The sequence below is a fragment of the Xenia sp. Carnegie-2017 genome, unplaced genomic scaffold (assembly GCF_021976095.1).
Source record: "Xenia sp. Carnegie-2017 unplaced genomic scaffold, XeniaSp_v1 HiC_scaffold_57, whole genome shotgun sequence".
Classification (NCBI taxonomy): Eukaryota; Metazoa; Cnidaria; class Anthozoa; order Malacalcyonacea; family Xeniidae; genus Xenia; species Xenia sp. Carnegie-2017.
The window spans coordinates 367,586-391,672 of NW_025813523.1; the positions used below are offsets into that span (position 1 = coordinate 367,586).

General features: G+C 31.7%; 1 pseudogene; it reads left to right on the top strand.

Annotated features, from left to right (window-relative positions):
- The first annotated feature begins 856 nt into the window (after positions 1-856).
- Positions 857-2,331, top strand: LOC124456589 (annotated as a pseudogene).
- Positions 2,332-24,087: the final 21,756 nt, after the last annotated feature.

Here is a 24,087-nt window from a genome sequence, read left to right on the forward strand (position 1 = left end):
CAATGATCAATCACCAGACAACAACATCAAAGATATAAAAAACAGTCTTTTTATCAAAAATTTCTAGTTATTAACACTGCCTATAAAAATGTTTGTAGAGTTAACTATTAAAAAATCTTATTCAGTAAGAAAGAGAATTACATTCGCTATACATTAAAGAAGAAATATTTGGGCTTTTACATATATATAGCGGGTAAAAATTGCGTTGCTTTATTACACATCCAGGATGGAAGAGGAGGTTATAGTGTACAGTCAGTGGGAGACCACGAATATGAAAAGAAACAGCGAGTTAGACTACAAAACAGTCGAAAACTCCAGTGCCCTGCAACTTTGCAAATTCGCTGCATCGAGATTTTGATGATTACTTCATGGACAAAACGCTTGTCAATCCAACAACGCCATAAAAGTTGCCAAACGTACGCTTCTAACTAAACTAAACGAGGCCCTTAATAAAGAGAACGCAAAAGTCCGTAGGTCCACGCGATTTTACCTAAGGATACCGCTAAGCTCTGCTCACCAAAAACACCCAGTGGGAACTGAGTTATCAATTGGCCAATACGTCGATTCGCGTGTCGTGAAAAAAATCTATGATTTGGTCGAACAAAATATTACCAGCGTTGCTGAACTAAAGCGATGGCTGGACAATCTCGTAGAGAACGATTTATTTCAAGATGTTCCAAAAACACAGGTTCCCAAAAAAGCAAATCGACGATACTATCCATCCCGGCAAGACATTCGAAATCACATTGGTAGAGCCATTTCTTCTTTCAAATCTTGCGACGATGACCAGAAAGCACTGGCAAGGAAAGTTGAAAAGTGGAAAGCAAAAGATCCCACTTCGAATTTTTTTTATAGGATGCAAGAGGAAACGACAAATAGAAATAACGACAGCGATAGAGTATCCGCAGAGCAAAGCTTTTTGTTTGTTCATCAAGAACAATGGCAGCAGCGTTTGTTGACAAGATATGGATACGAGCTTGTTTTGATGGATGCTACATGCAAAACAACGAAGTATGCGATACCCCTGTTCTTCATTTGTGTTCACACAAATGTTGCCTACAAAGTCGTGGCCGAGTTCATGTGCCAAGCAGAGGACAGAGAATCTATCAGTGAAGCTTTGAACGTTGTCAAATCATGGAATCGTGATTGGACCCCTAAGTATTTCATGGTCGACTATTCAACAGCCGAGATTGGGTCTATCGAAAAACAGTTTCATGACATAACAGTCTACATCTGCGATTTCCACAGAATTCAAGCCATGCAAAGATGCACAACCTAACACCAGAAGAACAGGAAATGTTCCTGAGCCAAATGCAGAGAATATCATTTGCAAGCACAGAGAGTGAGTATGATGCCGAAGTCACCAACTTACGGAAGTCTGAATTCTATGAAAAAGTTAAAGAATATACTGAAAACACATGGCTTTCGTGTTCAGCACGTTGGGTCCATGCGTTTCGAAAACAACAAGCAGTGAACGTCGTCAACACTAACAATGGCACAGAGGCAATGAACAAGCTATTTAATTACGAATATTTACCAAGATTAGTGGATAAATCTGCGTATGGCATTGCAATCACAATTGTAGAGTGTTTCATTCCTGACTCTCCATAGGGCTATATGCAAAAAAAACTTATGTTTAGTAGTGCATATGCAATGTATAACAAAGCGGTTCCAATTTATTTAAGAGACAGACCTCCACAATTCGTAAAACATTGCCTTAAAAGTCGTTATGCCGCCACAGAGTACAATACCTCTGACATTTCAGCAGTTAATTTCCAAAAGGGGGAGTTTCATATCAGAAGTTTAGCCAACCCAAGTGAAAGGCATCTTTTAAATTTGAGCAAACCAGAGTGTTCTTGCAAAGCTTGGAAGAAGACTCATTACCCTTGCAAACATTTTTTTTCAATATTTTCCGCGAATCTAGAGTGGAGTTTCGACTCTTTGCCTGATCACTACAGAAATAGCGTTTTCATTACACTTGATAATGAACATTTCACCATTATAAACTATGATATTTCAGAGAAAACAGCAAAGGAGAAATCAACAACCATAGAAATGCCGGAAGACACCAAATGCGACATTGAAAGCACTGCAGATAAATCCGAAAAGTCTTTTCATCCTGCTTTTAATTCTAAATTGTGCGTAGGAAAATTTCAAAATCACGACACACCCAAGTTGAGAAAAGTTCTTCATGAGAAACTGGATGCTATAAAAAACACGTCCTTTCTCGTTGATAAAGTTAGTGATCTTCAAGCAGCTATAGAATCGGTAGACAAAATACACCAGAAACTAATATCTTCTTGCCCAAATGCAAACGGAATTCTGCTTTGAAGTAGTCCTGTGAGAAAGAAACTAAAAATCAATAAAACAGAATACCATCAAGTTTTCCACAAAAGCCTACCAAAACGAAAAAAATTGGAGAAAAAAAGATTCACTAGCTCAGGTACGTATGATGTAGTGAAGCAAGATCACAAGCAGAAGTTAAGGGGCCGTATGAAAAAGACATTGCTAAGTATTTACTAAAAATAATTATAATCAATATATCGTTCACCATCGGGTATGATTTTGTTTCTGTAGAGAACTGAAAAAATACCCATTTGCATAATTGAAGGATTGAGGATGATGTACTATACAATTCAGATATTGTAGTCGCACAGCGTACTAGCTTCTCGAAAGAAGACTTTGACGCAAATAAGGGTTGTGGTGATCATTCCCAACGGTAACGTACAAATCAAATGTCCATTTTTATACAAATTATTGGATAATTCACTAGTATTTATGGTATATAACAGCTTTAAATATCCTTTCTTTGAAACAAGCAGAAAACACGAACCCTTGTCAAGATTAATAAATGCAACAAAGATGGGGTTAAAATTGCACGACGTATTGTTAGATTTCCGGCAGACACAACTAACACTCGGCGATTTGTGGACACTTATTCCACCTAAAGTGGCACGTAGGCACAGTTTAGAGACATCGTCATTAACAAATTTCCATCCTGGTTGGCTAATTGATAAGGTTGGTAAGCGTCTAGGCTAAATAACCAGTGAAGACAGGGGAATTAGAAAATGGTAGCTATGGGGGCTTTCGTCCCTTTATATTTAGGGGGCATCCCCCCTGTTTTCTTATAGTAGGGGGCACCCCCCTTACTTTAAGAAAACAAAATAACATAATGAATCTTACTAGGAATAATTTCATATCACCATTAGGTAGTAAAACAAAAATGGGCTGTAATAGAATCGTTTTCTGTCTCGTATTAGGTATTGCTCGTAACAAACTACACTAACGTGGTTATTTCTGAAAAATTAACCCGCTCGTCATTTGCTGCAGTGCACCATACTTTGAATTTGCGATTGAATCTAATGTACACAATATGTAAAAAACATGATGTTATTGCCAAATTTTTCTTTCCCTATTGATGCCCCTGACTGCCCTGAGTGAAGGTATAAAATATACGAACATGATAGAGCGTAGAATTGGCGTGACTAAGGGAAAAATGGTTCTGAAAATACACTGTTACTAATAAAATGTACATATTAAGTCTTTCCTCCATACCAAGTTAGTGTTCGTTCATTTTCAGGTGGTGGAAGCATCTTTGTGGATGTTGACTTTGGAATATAATGTTTTCGCTGCAGATGCATCTTTGACAACAATAGCCAAACGTAGGGCTAGCACCCGTTTGCTGTGGTCTGGCCAATGTTTTTCTTCTGTGTCAAAAATATTTGTTCCTATTAACGAGTATGGTATTCATTGGACATTGCTGGTGAGCAAATGTAGTAACTACTACATGTAACAGGGAATGCAGAGTCAGGGAGGTGGAGGGGGTACTATGGCCCTCAATTTTGAAAATTTTAGATTTGTCTTTGGATCCAAATCTTGCAACTATTAAATTTTGCATCTTTAGTGGTGGATGGATACATACCCCCCCTCCCCCCCTTATTGAAAAATGTGCTCTGTGGTCCTCACATAAGAACACTGAAAGATTTACTCTTTTACCCTTCAAGACTGAAGGAAATTTTTTCTACCATCATATGAATTATTTATGACAATTTATATAAAGAAAGAATATTCCACTTATTTCTGAATTTGCCAATAGGTAATTGACAAACTTAAGAAAATACGATACTTCATTGACCCCATGAATGGACAAAAGGAAATAACAATTGATTTTCAAACACACCCGCATCTTATGGACCTTATAGACAAGATAAGGTTTGATTACTTAAACAAAGATTTAAAAAAACATTGTAAAGGTGTTTACAAGGCATAACAGGATTTTCTTTTAGGGGGGTATGAGGTGGGTATATCTTTTAGGGGCGTATATCGTATTTTCTTACGATCTTGGATGTAAGTTTCTGCTGATAAAACTCAAAATAATGTTGGCTGACTTTAGAACATTAATTACTGAGATGTTGCACGCGAGACTGTCTTTGCCAAGCATTTACAATTCATTCATAAATTTTTCACCATCTTGAAAAAATTTACACTTTAGACACAAGCATTCATATTAATATATGAATTTGTAAAAGTTTCTATAAATTCCATCTGATTGTAGTTTAGTTTCTATCACGCTTTATGAAAATCACGTCAACATTCTAATGAAGAGAGAGAATGTTACCGATCTGTGATGAAGAATATTGTTTTCGGAGAATCCAAAGTATCAACGTGCTTGATACGTAACAAGCTAATTAAAGAATGGTGGTAACTGTCATAGATTTGACAAAGACAGAGTTCAATTTGTTGACTTGGAAACTTAAAATTTTTTTCTAAACTGATGCCATTGCGACCCTTATTGCCAACTGTAAAAGCAGTTGAACATAGAAAGATACATTCTTCTGGTTTATACTGACTCTGATGAACTGCATTGGTCTAATTTTATCCTAGTGCAGCTGAAGGTATTGAATGATAGTCTACTGAAAATAAGATTTGGGGGAAGTGGTTAAACAAGACGAGCTCAGAATTAACTTGTAAACTCATGAAAACCAAGAAAACAAACATTGGATTAAACCTAATCTGTTACCAGGACAAAGAATTAGGAGCTTTAACTTTAAAAACCAAAATTTTTACATCTTAAATAAGCATACCTTTCAGTTATCACACGTCTGTTCTGAAATGCCTTTCTAAACAGGATATCCTGTAGTTTGATAAACTTTTTTTGCATAGCATGCTCATGTTGTTACCAATAACTGTATGCACCAAAATGTATGTATTCTTATATTAAGCACAAGTGTAGTTTAAATGTTAAGAAATGACTATTAGGGGAAACGAGTAAATAAATTTCTAACTGTTCTTGTTTACGTTTTGTTGTTTTACTTACGCTATTTCAACACTACGTATACTGTCTTCAATATAACTTGCCGTTGCTCTTGCATTTATGCCAACTTATGATGTTGCCTGATATTCAGATAACAGACCAAAATACTTAAAAAATTTCCTGGAATACTCGAAGTTTTGAGGCTCAGAAAAGTCACAAATATATCTAATTTCAAATCAATTAATTGAGCCCATTTTTATTCTTTGCAATTTTATTCCTGGATTGCGTAATGAAGGTTCATATCTACCCCAATGACAAGTAAAGTCATGTCGCATTTGTCAGAAAATGTGTAAAGCAAATTGCAGGTTAAAGGATTAAGTACAAAATATAGACATTGTCAAATTTTGTATGTGGTTAACCAATCACCCCTTTATACTAAATTTTTAAGAGTATACCATTTACAAAAATAGTTATAGAGACTTGATGACTGTTTTACAAAGTCATTCTAATGGGAAAGCACTCGTTTCAAATAAAGTATGCAGTTTTAATCTCTTTAGTAATCTATGTTTTTTTTCAAAACTCGTTTACTCACTATACAACGATGGAATGTGTTGTAAAGATGAGTTGCAAATGAATTTGCAAACATGTGAAAGATTGGCAACAATAATAAATACGATTCCAAATAAAGATAAAAGTGAAATTTAGTATGAAGTTTTATTTTCATCTAAACGCGTCATCTTGGAACATGATTCTCAAAAAATAAATTAAGTTTAAAAACACAAAAATGCTACTGTGTTGTGGATGAAAGTAAAAATTGTTTATGTTAATGTTGATGGTGATGATAAGGATGATTGTTTCAAACCTGCTAATCTAAATTATATTGCAATGATTGATTGAACAGATGAATTTTAATAAGTATATTTCAAAAAAGATCACGATTTATAAACTATATCTCAAAAACTGCAATATATTGAAGGATTTTGTCGTGATTCATTAAAAAGTGAAGAAGAAAAGAAAAATCAAATGAAAGGAAATGGAAGCTGAAGTAAGAGAAAGTGAAAAAGACTTGCAAAAACTTTACTAAATAAAGAAAGAATAAAAGATATTGAAAATGGTTATGAAGTCAAAGCTACTTATGTAATGAAAGAGTTTTCCGATATATTAGATATTTAAATGTGTGATTGCATAGTTTATCATAGTGAATGGACGAATGAAATTTTAGCGGAAAAAATTAGAATGAAACATGATTTTGTAGAATTTTATAAAAAATATTAAAATGATTAAATTGAAAGAATATATAACGTTATTTTTCTTTCAATGCTTGATTTTCATCATCCTCCAAAGTTTGTGAATGATGATGATAAAGATGGCGAAGAAGACTAGTAATTTAATTAACGATGACTTTATAAAAAAAGGTGCAAAAATATTAGAAGGTAAAGATTTAGAAGATAATGAAAAAATATACACAATTTGTACAAAAAAAAAGATAGAATCGTTTAAATATAAATGTATAGAAAAAAATATTTATTAATTATTGATTTAGCTGAAATGGAAAATTTGGCAAGATATAATGTTAATTTATGTTTTATTGGTTACGTCTTGTTGATGTTTATTCAAGATATGGTTTTGTTCATTTATTGCAAAATTAATGTAGTAAAAATATTATGGAAAGTGTAAAGACATTTTATTGAAAGAAATGAATTTCCTGAAAAAAAGTATCACACAAAGGAACTGAATTTCAAGGGATTCAAAAAACAGTTGCCAAAAATATATAATTTTACAATATATAATAATTAAAATTGTTAAATTAAAACGAATCATGCTGAAAGATTTATGCAAACAATAAAACAGACGAGTAGAAAAATTAGTAACATGTTGCAAACAAGAAATAGAAAAAATACTTATAAAAATACTAACATTTAATTGTGGATCAATACAATGAGTATTCTAATCGTGGATTACTTTCTTACAATCTTTCACCATATGATGTCTATGTGTTTGGAAACAATTTACATCAAAAGATTATCTAATATTAAAGAAAAATAATAAAGTGCAAATTTCCAGAATTAAAAATGATATTTTTTAAATGAAAGTTTAAGACGATAGATAGTGCGATTTTTCACATCAATAAAGTTTTGTTGATGGATCCTGTTTTTTATAAGTTTTGTGATAACAACTGTGAAGAAATTTAAAAGAAATTTTATAGTGAAGACATAAAAATGTTTTATGAATTAATGTTTTATACATTAATTAATATTGTTAATAAGAAGAATGGTGAAAAAATTATATTTATCATTTTACTACAACATTACCTATTATAATTGATGCATTAAACAATAAAAAATACATAACTGTGTTAAATGTGTTTTATCCAAAAACTTCAAAAAAAATGAATGAAGATAAATGTTGGTGTGATTTAGAATTAAAGTTTTCACAATACTTTATTCAAATGGATATTAATACTAAAAATATAAATAAGAGATTATACCCAATTTGAATTTTAATATACCAAGAATTAAAAAACCATCGGAATATTTAACAATGTAAATAGTTATTTAAATGAGTTTAATCTTTTTTATTTGGAAAAAAATGGTATAAATAATATTATTTTTGCAAATTAATATACTTGTTCCTATATTCAAGAGAAAGAATCTTATTCTAAAGGGGGTAAAAAATATAGTTTAGAGAATTACATTTGGACAAAAATCTTAATAAACAAAATAGAATATTTTGATCATGCTACAGGAAATAACACAACGGAATTTAAATTAACTTTTTCAAAAAAAGTAAGTTTTAAGTTGAGATTAGATGAAGAAGAAATAATAAATATATATTTGATTCTGGATTTGATTCTAAACAAAGTAAATTTTTAAAAGAAATTGAAATAGTTTATTGTCGATATCTTTCTGACGAGACATTTGGAATAAAAAAATTATATGTATTATAATAAAATCAATAATGGAAGTGTAGGTGATTCAAGAAGTGAAATGTTATGTATTGTTCATTTAGATTATGAAAATTAAAGTGGTAATGATTTGTTTGTGTACAATCCCCCAGTTATTAAAAAACACTTAATTTCTTCATTTATTAAAATTTTAACTATAAAAGTATTGGATCATGAATTTTAACCATTTGATTCTGGAAATATAACGGTAAAATAATTAACTGATTAAAAATGAAAATAAAAAAACGTCCGATTAAAATATCGCAATACAGCGAAACTTTATCTCAAAATTCTTTAATGATAAATAAGGATATATCAAACCCATTTAATTTAATACAAATTAATATCTTTAATAATATTTTATAAGGAAAAAAGAGTTTAAAACTAAATAATTTATAAAAAGGAGGTTTTAAGTAAAATATTTATTTAGCAATTACATATAATTTTTTTCATTTTACAAATGGAAATGTAGAAAAACCCTAGAGCTTAATGATGTATGTAATGTGTAAAATTGTTTACCAAACAATAAAAACAATTCCGATAGCAAAGCAAATAACATTTCAATTTTTTATTATACATAAAAAGCTTTTATATTTAAATGGTGGATTACATATTGTAGATGCTGTTACTAATTTTATATTAAAATCAATGCAAATAATGGAGTTTGAAAAAGATCTTTCGTTTCTATTTTCAAACTATATATTATTTTAATTGGAGTACGATGATTCAGATAACAACATTATTATTATATAAGAATTAGATATACTTCTGGACTTCAAATTAAAAAAAATACCAAATTTTAATAAAGAGAGTAAAAATGATTTGTAAAAATATTATGAAGATATATTAATTACCATGTATTATATCTCCATAATATTTTTAATCCATAATATAATTATATAACATTTATTTGTAATTCTATCTCTGAAAAAAAGGAATTTGTTTGCCAAAAACTAAAACTGTTCTTGCACTAAATTCTTTATAAAAAACAATTTTCAGCATATATTCTGAAAAAGAAATAAAAAGAAAATAAGAAAGATTTTCCCAAATGAAAAAGAATAAGAATAGACGATGATTTATTGAATTTTTTGCAGAAATAATTTGAACTATTTCTAAATAATATGTATTTATAAGTTATTAAAAAAACATATGATTTTATTTATATTCTTTGTTGGTTGTGTTAGCTTCTTACTAATAAAAGAATAAAATAAGGCGAGTGTTACTCAAAATGAAATTGATAAAAATGACCATGTTGTAAGTAATAATTTAAATATGTTACGACCAGTTCCTCAAAATTTCACATTTATTGATTTTAGAGCAATTAATTTAAACCCCGAACCTGTTGAACCATTTGCAAAATAATCAATTGTAAAATGTCTAAATCTGAATATAGTTTAATGAGAACTGATGACTTCAATATGAATGGTAGGATAAAATTAATGGCTGGTAGTTTAGCAATTTATTTAATAATTTAAACATATGCCGTTATCGAACATCTTTTACTATCATGTGGTGTAATATAAATATATATTGATGATGTTTTAGTTATTAATATTACTAATCATTATAATGGGACTTCATATGTAAAAGTATTTTATACACACCATATAATTGGCATGACGACTTAGCCAAGGTGAACTTAGATATATTTGATGCAGCTGGAAAAATGAATGTTGTAGTTAAAATTGCTTCAAATACAACTGCGAATGAGGAAGCTGATTTAAATCGAAAAAAAATGCGCAAGTAGAGCTTATAAATAATAAGTCATACAAATTATAGATCAAATTGATAATTTTCAAATAAATGGTATGGTAATACAAGTTGGATTGCAGCAGCTAGTGATTTAAAAATTTAAATTTGCAAGAGCAGAAAAACAAAATCATATAATGGGATTATCAAATGATAGTCCTTAAAACTACGATATCCATCTTAGTGATTTTAAGATTAAAACAAGAATGCTTAAACCAAATGAGCAATTGAGGAAAGCTATAAATAATAAACTGATACAAGAAAATAAAGAAAGTCATTATTTTGTAAACAGTATATGAGTTTTTAAAAAAACTCTTCCTATTTGATGCAAAGCAATTTACTGTTATGATGTATTCATAGGGTTCTACCATCAAGAGTTTTTATAGTTTTTCAAAATACAGAAAAAATTTAATGGTTTATATCAACACAAGTGTCACTTACATCAATTATTAAATTTCAGTTATTGTTGTGCACATACTAATCGTGCTGTATTCTATAAGTATTATAAAGGAAAAGAAGCACAATGCCATTTAAAAAGAAATTTCATTAAAAAGAAAAAAATTTGATTACCCCTGATTGAAATCTGAATGCGGAATTATTGCATTAGATTTTCATCCAAATTAAGATAGTTTCACCAAAGTTTTATAGCATCAAAAAATAAGTGATTTCGGATTTAATACTGATTTAAAAATTACATTAACTGCATCACACATGCTTGCATTTTTCAGAGAATTTATATATCAAGTGAACTGTGAATATAAATAGCTGTATATTTTGAATATTGATTGTAAATTTTTATTATTGCTTTGTGTTTAACATGAGAAGAACAAAAAATCATATAAATTAAAAAGGAATAAAAAAATTAAAAAAATATATAATTGTAATTGATATTGATTTTCCATAAAAAACTAATTATACACATAAATTTAGTAATAAATGTTTATTATCTATAATGGATGATATATTAAATAAAGAAAATGTAAACAAAGAGGAAAATATGATATGGAAAATAAAGTCAATATTAAAGAATATGTGGAAGAAATTGAAAAAGATAAGGAAAATTTGATTAAAGAAAAAAATAATGATAAATATTATGAATTTCAAAATAATTGCGATGAATTGAATGATGAAGAAAGATTTAATTCTGATGATGATTATAATGATGATCACGATGAAGACGATGAGGAGGAAAATATTATAAATAAAGAAGCTTTAAAAGCAATTGTGAAATTACTTGAATTATCAAAACAAAAAAAATAAAAAAAGTAAAATTATTTCAAGTTTAAAGTTTTTATTAATTCTAGAGTAGAAAATAAAATAAATATAACTAAGAACAAAAATATATTAACAATTGATATTGATTTTAAAAAAATATTTGAAGGATACAACAGTTTTACATGAAGAAATAAATCCATATCATAACGAAATGATAATTAAAAGTTTAAAACAGAAACATAGTGGCGAAATGAAACATTTATTATGCGAAGGTGTTCAAACAGGATAATTATTACAAGATGGTTATGACATAATTATTAGTACGGGTAAACGATATTGTTGAGAAATTTGGTCTTATTTACACATGTGAAATAAATAAATTATTAGCAGAATTAAAGAGAAGACGTGAGGTAGGTGATTTGATTGATAGAATAACTAACAATGCAAAGAGACATGAAGTAATAAAAGCATATAATGTATAAAAAAAGAAAGAAAAAATAAGAAAAAGGTAATTAAATTAATTTTCTGAATAAAGAGGATCATTTAAGAAAATTCTGAAACCGAGGAAGTTGTAGATACAAGTTGTATAATGGAGGACGGTGATACTTTAATTGGATGATGGTGGTGGCATTTTCTTCAACACACCAATAATAACGAAGCGTTCGAAAGCACAGCATCATAATTTAATTTAAAGATTTTTCAATAATCATGGTATAAACAAAAAAGATTTAGAAATAAATTGGAAAAAATTTAATCGATACCTACTTTGATTTAGTAAATGATTTAATATTTAATAGAAAAGCATTAAATCTTAAAGAACATAAATTAAGATCTATTTTCCTGATTTAAAAAGAAAGGAATGCCAATTTCATACATTAAAAAAATAAAAAGAAGGTAATATATATAAATTATAATGCAAGCAATACAGCTGGTAATCAAAGAAGGAAAAGTTCATACAGACTTATATTATTTACACCCTTATTATCATTAACTTTTCCAATCCTTAATTATCTACTTCTTCATTATCAACTACACATATCTATATTGTCAACTCCTACATCGTATTTGAATTCAAGTAGTAGCCCAATAATAATAGCTGGACGAAAAACATTGGGAAAGTTAAATAAAAAATGGACATAAATTGAATGTTGGATGACTTTTAACAACTGATATCTTAATTTATTTGAGAAATAATTACAACAATATAAAAAAATTAAAAGTGTTTTTTTCTGCTTATTATTGCCCGGAAATAAATTTTAGGGAGGTGCTTGAATAAGGAATGCAGATACTTGTAATATATCAGGTGAGCATTGTGCAGCATTGTGGAAAAATAAGAAAAGTGATATTTTTTTCATAATTTTGGTTTAACTCCAGAAAATTATAAAAATAAAAGACGGAAAAAATTTGCAGCTGATAAAAAATTAAATTTAGAATTATCTTCTTATCAAAGTCGTTAAAATATTACTACAACTACATGTGGAGCTCGGTTTTTGCTCATTTTTTTGTTAAAAATGTGTCAAAATGAATGTGTTAAGTCTAATTAATCAAAATTCGACTTTAGAAAATGGCAAAAAATGTTAAGTTTATCTACAATGCTTTTTCCAAGGATTAAAAAAATATGCACGAAAATGTAAGAATGATAAGAGAAATAATGAAATATGTTGTAGTTATAAAATTATATTTAAGAAAAAATTATCTATAATATGTCATCATTTTATTACAAATTACATCATATGCTGGGTAATGTATCCATATCTAACACATATTTTCCAATTTTTTTAAAAAGTCTTTATTAGCAAGTAATTCATCGTTTGTATAATCACTACTTTAGGATCAACCATGTCCTAAATAACTAAGATAACATTTTCATCCAAACTAAAATGTGCTTTTTCATATCTTTTCTTGTAAAATATTACTATAACAGGCATCACGTTTCTTTTTCTTCTTCTTTAAAGGCTTTATATTAAACACAAAAGGAGCAAACCCTTAAATCTAATTTGATTAGAATTTAAGAAAAAGGAATAATTAACAAAGTGGTTGTAAACTTTCATGCAAAATTATCATCGATATATATCTCTTTGTCCTTTTCATTAACAAACAGTACTGCTACAATGATGATCGTCCAGGTTAATAAAGTCCTGAGAAGGACTGTTTTTGTTGTTGTGGACTGACGTTTTGACAACCTTATCGTCAGTCATCTTCAGAGTCAAATGAGGAGTAAACGTCAGGTTAGTCGTATTTGTTAACTGGTTCTTACGTCATTGTATTGTGTGTACAGGAAATGTGTATTGTCATTGTGAATTAGTGTGAAGTGAAATATTTTATTGTTAGTTGTGATGTGTGATTCAGGTGTGATCTTTTTCGTTGTAATGTGTGGGTGTCAATTGTGTATTGTCATTGTGAATTGATGTGAAGTATAATAATTGTAGTTGATCGTTTGTTTTTATTGTGAATAAGTCGTTTGTAAGGTGCCGGTAATTGCTGTGATCTGTTCAGGGGGGTTTGTTCCAAGTTAGTATACCAATTTCTAATGTAAGCCGTTGTCTATTGTCAGTACTGTATGTGATGCATTTTGCCGAGTCCCACTCAATGTTGTGCTCTGTGATTCGGTGATGTTCGGCAATGTGATAAGTTTGTCTTGTTTCTTAGTTCTTCGTTTGTGTTCAGTAAGTCTTATGTTTGAGTTCCTGCCAGTTTCCCCGATATAGGAGGCATGGCAGTCGGAGCAGTTTATTTTGTAAACTGCACCTTGTCGCTCGTTGGGTTGTTCTTTGTCATTTATGTTCGTTAATACTTGTCGTAACGTTGTGATTGGTTTATGTGCGACACGTATGTTGTATGATTGTAAGTTACGCGAGATTGTCTCAGTCGTAGTTTTTGATTCTCATGTTTAACTAAACAGTCGAGAAAATGAAGAGTTCCGTTTTCTTCGACAGCTTTGGTAAATTCTATGTGGCTGTTCTGTTTGTTAATGTGAATATGGAAGTCATTGACCGAAAATTTTACACTTTTTTTGTAATGGTAAATTTCATATATTTTCATTATTCTATAACCACATTGAAAAGCTTTATTTATGTACCAACACTAGTTGATGTACCCCTTAGTGCCCTCTTATTATCATTGTGATAACATTTTTCATTTTTTTCCATAGCACAAGTGTAACACAATGTAAATATCGGTTTATGTTAAATGCGTAAGGATGAAACGGGAAATAGAAGTGTACTAGGCGGTATTATACTGCATTAAATTAATCCAAACATACTTGCAACATCAATATTTAAGTATTTTACATCTAAATATTTTTTAGGATGATTAAGAGGATATTCATGTCTTTTGAACATATGGTATAATGATCTGAAGTCAACATATTTAGTCTTTTTATTTTCCGTCACTTCATACTATAGACACGAGGGTATTGTTTTACCATTATATAGTTCGTCACGTGGATGTAACGGCAGCACATGTAAAAATTCCTCTTTCCTTTTTTTTTATTTCACTAATATTTTTGTGTTTTGAATATTCACATTCCTACATTTTCACTATGATAATCACTACGTTATAGTAATTATCATTTAATTAATTTAAAAATTGTTTTGTTTGCATTCTTGAAAAATACATTCTTCTTTTGTCAGTACATTATAATCATCAATATTAAAACTTTTATTATAACTGATTAAGAGGATATTCATGTCTTTTGAACATATGGTATAATGATCTGAAGTCAACATATTTAGTCTTTTTATTTTCCGTCACTTCATACTATAGACACGAGGGTATTGTTTTACCATAATATAGTTCGTCACGTGGATGTAACGGCAGCACATTAAAAAATTCCTCTATCCTTTTTTTTATTTCACTAATATTTTTGTGTTTTGAATATTCACATTCCTACATTTTCACATTGATAATCACTACGTTATAGAAATTATGATTTAATTAATTTAAAAATTGTTTTGTTTGCATTCTTGAAAAATACATTCTTCTTTTGTCAGTACATTATAATCATCATTATTAAATTTTTTAATACCACCCTAAGAAAACATCTGTGAATTTGACACTAATTGAAGCTTGTAAAGAAAATTTGATTATCTAATTAAGTATGAGTTTAAATATTACATTCGTTCTTTATCCCAATTTAGGTTACAGTGGTTTTGGACCAAATGCTTTTCTTACAAAAAAAAATAAGAGAAAAGTTGAATAACTTATGAAGATGTGACGATTTAACATTTTTCCGTTATATTAGGGCAAATTGAAGAAATATTTTATTCCAATTTGCGAAGTAGCATGTGCCATTATATGTGAGTAAATCCAATTCAAACTGCATTCGCAGGATGATTCATTACACATGATGATAATTAGTAAAGATTAAGAACATATATAAGTGACTAAACAGAACTCTAAGTTTTGCCAGCACTCAGAGGCCGGGCAAATATTCATATATGCATGTTCTACCTAAGTAGCTTCTGTTGAAACAAATTGTTGTTATGGATTAACAAAGATTAAAACCTACGAATATACGAATAATTGCCCCATCCCCAATCATGGAGCTTGCGCCGCCTCTGGCACTTCTACAAGTTTATGAATCTATAGTGCATTTATAAAAGAAAGCCTTATAAAATCGGTATATAAAATCTGCTTTTTCTTGATTTTGTATGATCAAAAAAAAATGTTTTTTTTTCGTTCATTAATTCTTAGGTGACGCTTGAAAATCTAGAAACGAATGTCTTTTGCCCTTTATTGTTATATTTATTCCTGATGATTTAAAAAAAACTGGCTTTTTATAAGATTTGTATGCTAAATAATTGTACAAGTCTTGTTGTTTTTATTGTCTTTTTATATTCAATGTGTCTTAAAAGAAACGGTTCGCATAAATGATCATGCATATAACAGTTAATTACTTTTATATAATTACTACTGAAATGAAATCTACATAAGATAAGTTAGTCTGCAATAGCTATTTGCCCTCCCTGATTTAATTAATTTAATTAATTAACTTTATTTCATTTTTTACGATTTAGTTATATCATCAATTTTGCCAATGTTACTGTAAAACTATGAGCACAAAACTAAGTAAGGAGACAAACTTACTTTAGAGATTTAATGTGGAAATTGAAAAAATCTATTTTTTTACAAGGTTCTTGCTTGTAAATCATGGGTGCTAATTTCTGTAGTACTGTTCGACATGATATATGTACTAATACATTTTAAAATAAAAAGTTTGAGCCTCATGCGTGAGACGTGTCAGTATTTACGGTATACGAGCTGAGACAAATTTATGTAAAAGATATATTGCAAAGTTTTACCTCAAAATTTGTATTCAAATTGACATAATTTACTATTTTAGAAAACGTTAAACTTATAACGTAATAGTAATGATTGAAGGGTATAGATACTTAGTAACTTTGCAATTTATTTTTCTGTAATCTGTGAAATAATTACCAAGCAATACAGTTTTGATGATGTTTTGATGATGTGACCCACGGCGGAATAAATCAGACATTTGTTGATCATTAGAGCACTCTGACGTACGACCGTCTACAATGACTAAAGGGTATTGACATCCTCCTAAAATATGAGCCAAGTAGTCAGGAAACCCTTCAACAAAAATTACATTCGGTATCATTTTAACCATTTCGTCAAATTTCATCTCAGGTTCGCCGTAGCAGTAAATAATTTTACTTGGACCCGGGTGAAACAGATCAGTCAAATTATAAGCCATCGACCTAACGAGATGACTCTTATTATATTGGCTTTGCCCGCAAATATAAAAGTTAGCTGATGTTTTAAAACGGCCTAACGAGATGACTCTCATTATATTGGCTTTGCCCGCAAATATAAAAGTTAGCTGATGTTTTAAAACGCACGTCCATTGTCTAGCAAATAAAAACAGAATTGTTTTACAACAGACTATATACTTTCTTCATGCAGGGGCGGATACAGCAATTTTCGTGACTGTTGCACCACTGCGAGCGCCAAAGGCGCTAGCTCTGTAGACCATCGGAAATGCGATTTCCTGCGTTTTGACAACAGAATTTAAAAAAACTTGGCTTTACTTACTTTGTAAACTTTTCGCAAATTTCAATAATATGAAATCTAAAATTCCACTAACCTTTAAACATTTTCATTACTATTATCAGATTTATCAAGTTTCATACCTTCACCAAAACTTACAATCATGAAGGTATCATTCCAATCCACGAGTGATTCTGAAAAGGTACAAGCATCACACATTTTTTGTCGTGAAACGCAAAGAAACCTTTTATATCTCACAAATGAAGCACAAGTTTTTGACCATTAATCACACTTGATACCACTCGTCCAACAGCAGCAAAAAACGATACGTAGACATAGCAAAGAAATGTTCACGATGTAATCATCGTACTAAAGGCAGGCAACAAGTAATAATAAATTTTATTCTTCTTCTTTCATTGATAATACCACTCCTCCACTGATCAGCACCTGAGTGTCAGAGGCAGAACGATCTTTTGCAATGCCTGCAGAGAAATGGTTTCATCCAAAAAGAGCATTTTAGCATCACATTGTAGTTCAAGGAAACATGCCAAAGGGAAAGATGCGCTGAAGAGATCAAGTTTAAGAGAACAAACGAAAGCCGAGGCACTCAGCAGAGAGAAGACTCGTAAAGACAACACGCTGCCGTTGCCTGAGCAAGCATACCGACAGGAATTTTTGAAAGCAGGGATTCCAATCGGGTAGGTAGACAGGCTACGTCCTTTGCTGCAAAAAAATGGGTATCGCCTCACTCATAGTGCGCATCTTGGACAGTATGTTTCTCTTATTTTCAAGCAAGAGGTTGAGAGAATAAAGAAGGAACTGTCTTTGCCAGGAGATGATATGACAAGGGACGTGTCAGTAATATTTGACGGGAGCACCAGGCAAGGTGAGGCTATTGCGATAATCCTTCGCTTTATTAACGATGAGTGGATGATAACACAGCGTCTTATAAGAATTGACATTTGCTCAAAGTCGGTGAATTCAAAAGAACTAGCAAGAGTCCTCAACGAAGCCCTTTGCGTTGAATTAGGGATCAAGGCGAACTCTTTGCTTGCAGCGATGAGGGAAGGAGCAAGTGTCAATCAAGCAGCATTGGATCGGATAGCATTCATCTTCCCAAAGATGTTGAACATTGTCTGCTTTTCCCACACGCTCGATAATTTTAGCAAACATCTGGAAATTCCTACTCTTTAGGAGTTTGGAAACCTGTGGGTACACTTATTCAGTCACAGCCATAAAGCAAAGTTGTCATGGCAGGATCGAACCGATCGAAAGCCGAAATCGTATAGCGAAACAGGCTGGTGGTCAAAATGGGAAGTTTACAGGCAGCTACTGGAGCAGTTTGGAGACGTTCCTGGATTCCTGAATGATGCGGAAGTAGAGAGCATTGCTCCAAAGATTGTGGCACAGCTTCGAGCTATACTCTCAGATCCTCAGCGCCTTGTCGATCTTAAGCTCGACTTTGCTGTGACCATTGATGTAGGAGATCATTTTGTCAAAGCTACATACTACTTGGAAGGTGACGGGCCCCTTGTATTTTCATGCTACGAGAAGTTAAAGGCTGTCACCGAGGCATGCCAAGCTCCGTACTTTCCTAATGTACGCGCAGTTGCTGCCGCAATTGCCAACGAAGATGCTACTCAGAGAGCTGCGGATCTAGAACGGAAGGCAAAAGCTTGTGTACAGCCGGCTATACTTTGGTTCTTGCAGAATTTTAACATGAAGCTCTATGACACCGTCACGGCCTTCAAAGTTGCAAGAATCATGTGTCCAGTTGCCGTTCAATAGATGAGGCGTACACTCACCACAATAGAAGCCCTAAGGATTTTCTCTTTCCTCGACAATGATGCAACTATCAATGGCCTAATTAGAGAGCTTCCACAGTACGTCGCTGCTGCTCAGAATGTGGTCTTTGAACAAGAGGAAAAGAAGGTGGAGTGGTGGCAGGCCCACGTAAACCGTCTCCCAAATTGTTCAATGGCAGTGAAGAAAATACTGTTGGTCCAACCATCGTCTGATGCCGTAGAGAGAGTATTCAGCATCCTGGCAGCTTCATTCAACGATAAACAAGATCGTGCCCTTGCAGATTACCTGCAAGCAAGTGTGATGCTTCAATATAACAAGTGCTAATTAACTGCTGGAGAACGAATTAGAGAAGTCCATTCGGACTGCGTGGTTCAGAAACGAGCGAGATTATTCAATGTTAAATTTGTTATCTAGGGCTTTGTCAGAAACTGCATGGTTAAGTTTTCACTGTATTTGTTTTTATTTGTTTTGAAACCCAGGGCCCACAGTTCGTTGTTGCTAGCGCGCGCACCGTTCGTTGTTTACTCGAAATTTGCATACTTTACCATGGTAACTGGAGGCCATTTGAGTGCAAAACCTTGCGCAAACTGTGTCGTGCTCTGCTACACGCGATGGTTAGCAACTAGCAAGCTATCCGCGGATAGTTATCTACCACACTATACAGGCTTTGTGCAACCTACTTTTGTTTGCTGGATAACTGTCCGCTGGATAGCAGATTTATTCGCCATATAGGCCCAACCACCGGATAAAGTTACCCAGGTTTTGAACAACCGAGCCCAGAACGTCTGGCCAGGTTTAAAAAAAATACATTTTCAAACTTGTCTTGTGAGTTGTGAAGTTTGTGCACAGAATAATTTATTAAAAAAGTAGCATAATTTTAAAAAGCGAGCATAATTTGAGCATAATTTGGGCAAAAAACGAGCACTGCCACTAGCATAATATGCCACTTTTACTAGCACAATCGGCAAATGCCTACCTCCAACAACAGCAGAAAAAGATACGTAGATATAGCAAAGAAATGCTCACGATGTAATCATCGTACTAAAGGCAGGCAACAAGTGATGGTAAATGTTATTCTTCTTCGTTCATTGATAATATCACTCCTATAACAACAGCAGAAAAAGATACGTAGATATAGCAAAGAAATGCTCACGATGTAATCATCGTACTAAAGGCAGGCAACAAGTGATGGTAAATGTTATTCTTCTTCGTTCATTGATAATATCACTCCTATAACAACAGCAGAAAAAGATACGTAGATATAGCAAAGAAATGCTCACGATGTAATCATCGTACTAAAGGCTGGCAACAAGTGATGGTAAACGTTATTCTTCTTCTTTCATTGATAATATCGCTCCTCCGATAGCAGCAGAAAAAGATGCGTAGATATAGGAAAGAAATATTATCGCAGTTACCATCAACTCTAGTTCTACACAAGCAATAAAAATTAGAAAGTCTATTGAATAAAATCACTATTGACTCTATGTTGATAAGAAAAGCCTTCTAAGGGAACATTCATCAAGCCTTAAAGTGTAATTATTTGGTTGCCTTTTACAATCCATAAATATTTTTTTAGATAATTGAATCTAAGCATGGTAATGGCAGTGCTATACTTTCCCAACCAAATTCATGACACCAGCTTTCAAGGGGAGTATAAGTACGTACCTAATAGCTAATACTATGTGCCCTCCTAGCTTTAATCAAAGTGCAATGGTGAGGACTCCTATACATAAGGATCAGAATACACATATGCACATATTCAAAAATAAAATATGGTGATGTAATATACAATGAAATATATTAAAGTAATACAATATAGATCTGTTGCTCTAATATCTTTATGTATAGTGGGTAATTTTGAGATAATAATAATCATGTAAAGACAATACAGTTACATCTTATCTATGTAAATGAAATGCTTTGCTGTAACCACCCTTTTGTGATCATAATGTTTTATGGTAAATTTAGAAATTTGGCACACTGTGCATGATTGTAAATGAGAGCATACACTCAAAAAAACATCATCTTGTAAAATCAAGATTCCAGTTGTAACAGCAACAGAGAAGATTCAAAGCAATATTTCAACTTCATATGAAAGTCATTATCAAGCTAGGTGTGGAAGAAATAATAAGGAATTGTTGTGGCTGAAATAATACGTAATTACACTTTGCTTTGCTAAATTTCAGGGAATTGACAATATTAGGCATGCAATTTGAACATGAAAAACTCTAATGAATAACATGGTCAGTCTAGCATAGCTCTTACATTCAATACGTTGCATAGCTCAGAAAGTTAGTATTTATAAACAAGCAAAATGTATGAAAAATGTGCCATCTCTGTCTGTCACATTGAGCACATATTACAACATATTACATGGAATATTTATATATCTATGAAATATCCTGAAGTAATGTAATATTAAATTATTAGCTCTTTTATTTTTATGTATATTAAGTAACTTTGAAATCAGAATATCCATGTGAGCAGAATTAGAGTGGAGATTTCTCCAGGTATTACGTAGAGACTTCTACCAGTGACTTTAATCCGAAGAAATCTCCAGTATAAATATGCCAGGATTACCCAAATTCAAACATATTGTTGTGAATAAAATGTTTTGTGATCTTATGTTACATGACACTTTATAAACTTGGCACAACAGCATGCATAATTATGTGCACACTAGTTATAGCATAAATCCAAAGCATTGCAATATACTGCTAGCTAAATTTCATTGAGCCAACAACATTGGACAGGAAGTTTGAAAATTGACATTGGGAAATAGAATACAGTAAATTTCGATTCAATAGGTTAATGCATGTCAGGATGCTTTGAAATTTAAATAAAATCAACAGGGAATAAACACCCCCTGTGCCCCTTCCCATCGTATTCCTAACATTAAAGAGAGTAAGCCATAGGCATGCATTACATAAATACAAGTATAGATCTATAGCTATGCATTACAATGTCAAACATAGCAAGCAGTAAGCATTTCAAGCTACTTACTTTAAAGCCCGCCAATTATCTCCCATATGCTTAGGGATAAGCAACTCTGCGTTAATATCTCTCGCCAGCTTTCCTTTTAGAAACAGGTCTCTTTTAGTTGGAATGGCAAAATAGACTTTTGCTTCATTATCCTTTCTTATAGAGGAAATTTCGCTGGTTTTACTGTCTTGAATCAATGAGCCAAAATCGTATGTATGCCTACTTTTAGCCACGATGACTTCAAGATATAATTAAGCCAAATGCCATAGTCATGTAATTATAATTTTGAAGGTTTGAAGATTTATAACGCTGGCTCAAGTGCATCAGTCAGAATGAAACTTTGGTGTTCGTGGGCTTAGTACAACAGTCAACAGCGATTTCCCACCGTGACGTATGCTAAAAAACAATAAAATTCGTGAAGTTTAGGTGGTTCACTCAGCCAAAGAGACTCGGGACTGTTGCACTAACTAGTGCATTTTTTCCCCACTGTGATCTAGTGATTCACTATTTAGCCACCGTGACGTAGTAATGCAAATTCAGCTCAGTGTAGCTAGATCACGAAACAAATTTTCGCAAAAAATTTTGACACATAAAAACGTCATATTTATCGTCACATTTTTCAATAATGCGACCATAATCAATGTTAGAAACCTAGGATCGTGTCTCAGTACCAAAAGCATTAGAACATCCAACGTACTTCGTTTATCGTGCAAATGCAAAAGAATTAATGGTCCACGACCTTCAAAGATACAATTGCGAAAAATAACAGACAGTTGAAGAATGATGAGGGTGCAAATATTCGTCATTATTATAAATTTAACATTAAAAATATGATGGACATGGATTAACTACTTTTTAAATGTATCTTTGAAAATATTAATACGATGTCAATAAGCATTAAATTAATAATTTGCTATTAAACCTTCGATAAAAACGAACGTTTTTTCATCTTCAGATATTTCAATGTCGTTTATAAATGTTTTACCATATTCGTTCTCTGATTCAAAATCCATATCTTTCTCGTCGTCAGTTTCCAATAAACTAATATTGTTTGCGTTTTATTCATTCTCAAAAATCGTCTACATATATCAGGCGTCAAATGAAAATTGTACAAAGCAAAGGGTTATGCTTTGTGCTGTTTTGACTCGACGCCTGATATGTGTAGCACGGGAGAACATTTTAATACAGTACAAAAAGGAAATCTTGCAATAGACATACAATTCTCAACAGCACCTACTAATGCTGTTAGTCTTGTCTGCTATGGAGATTTTGAAAATATGTCCCATATCGACTCTAAAAGAAATTTTGTCTATGACTATATTGGTTAAATGGACACCTCACAAATATCGTCTACTTTAAGATCGGGTCCTGTTACAAGCAAGAAATTTCTTGGTGTTTTTCCAGCCAATCGTTTATATAAAGTAATCAAAAGTTATCCTAATGGATTTATAGCAAACACCAATATCAGAGGAGAACCTGCAAGTCATTGGGTTGCATTTTCCTTTCGTCTGAACGAAGAGCCGAATTTGTCTACAGCTATGGACAGCCGCCAGAGATATATCATAAATTCTTTAGAGACTATTTGTAACATTATGATTGGGAATTAAATTTACGCAAATTTACAAAGTATTTGGACCGACGTATTGGACAATATTGTATATTTTACCTAAGCTAAAAAGTGAGAAGACATACGATGAGTACAATTGTAGGCATGTTTCATGGTAATACTGTTCAAAACGATAAGAAGGTGTCAAATTTTGTAAACAAACATTTTCAAATAAAAACTAGTGTAATCCAAAACGATGGAAATAATTAAAGTACAAACTTATTTGTAAAAGATTGAAGTGTTTAATTATCAATAATAAAGTTCTTTGTGTATCTTAAATGCTTGCGTTTTGTATTTATATATTCTAACTGACGACAATCAGGAAATTCGTATCAACTGCTATATTTATTTAAAGAAAAAATCCTTTACAAGACATGTTAATAGCTTAACAAACGTAAATGGACTTTCTTGTGTGTAATGAAGCTTTGGGCGTTGCAAATTTCGTTTTTAATGAACTAGGATGAACTATTTCGTTTTCTTCACTTGGTAAAGTTTCCAATTGAGTTTCCTTCCATCTCA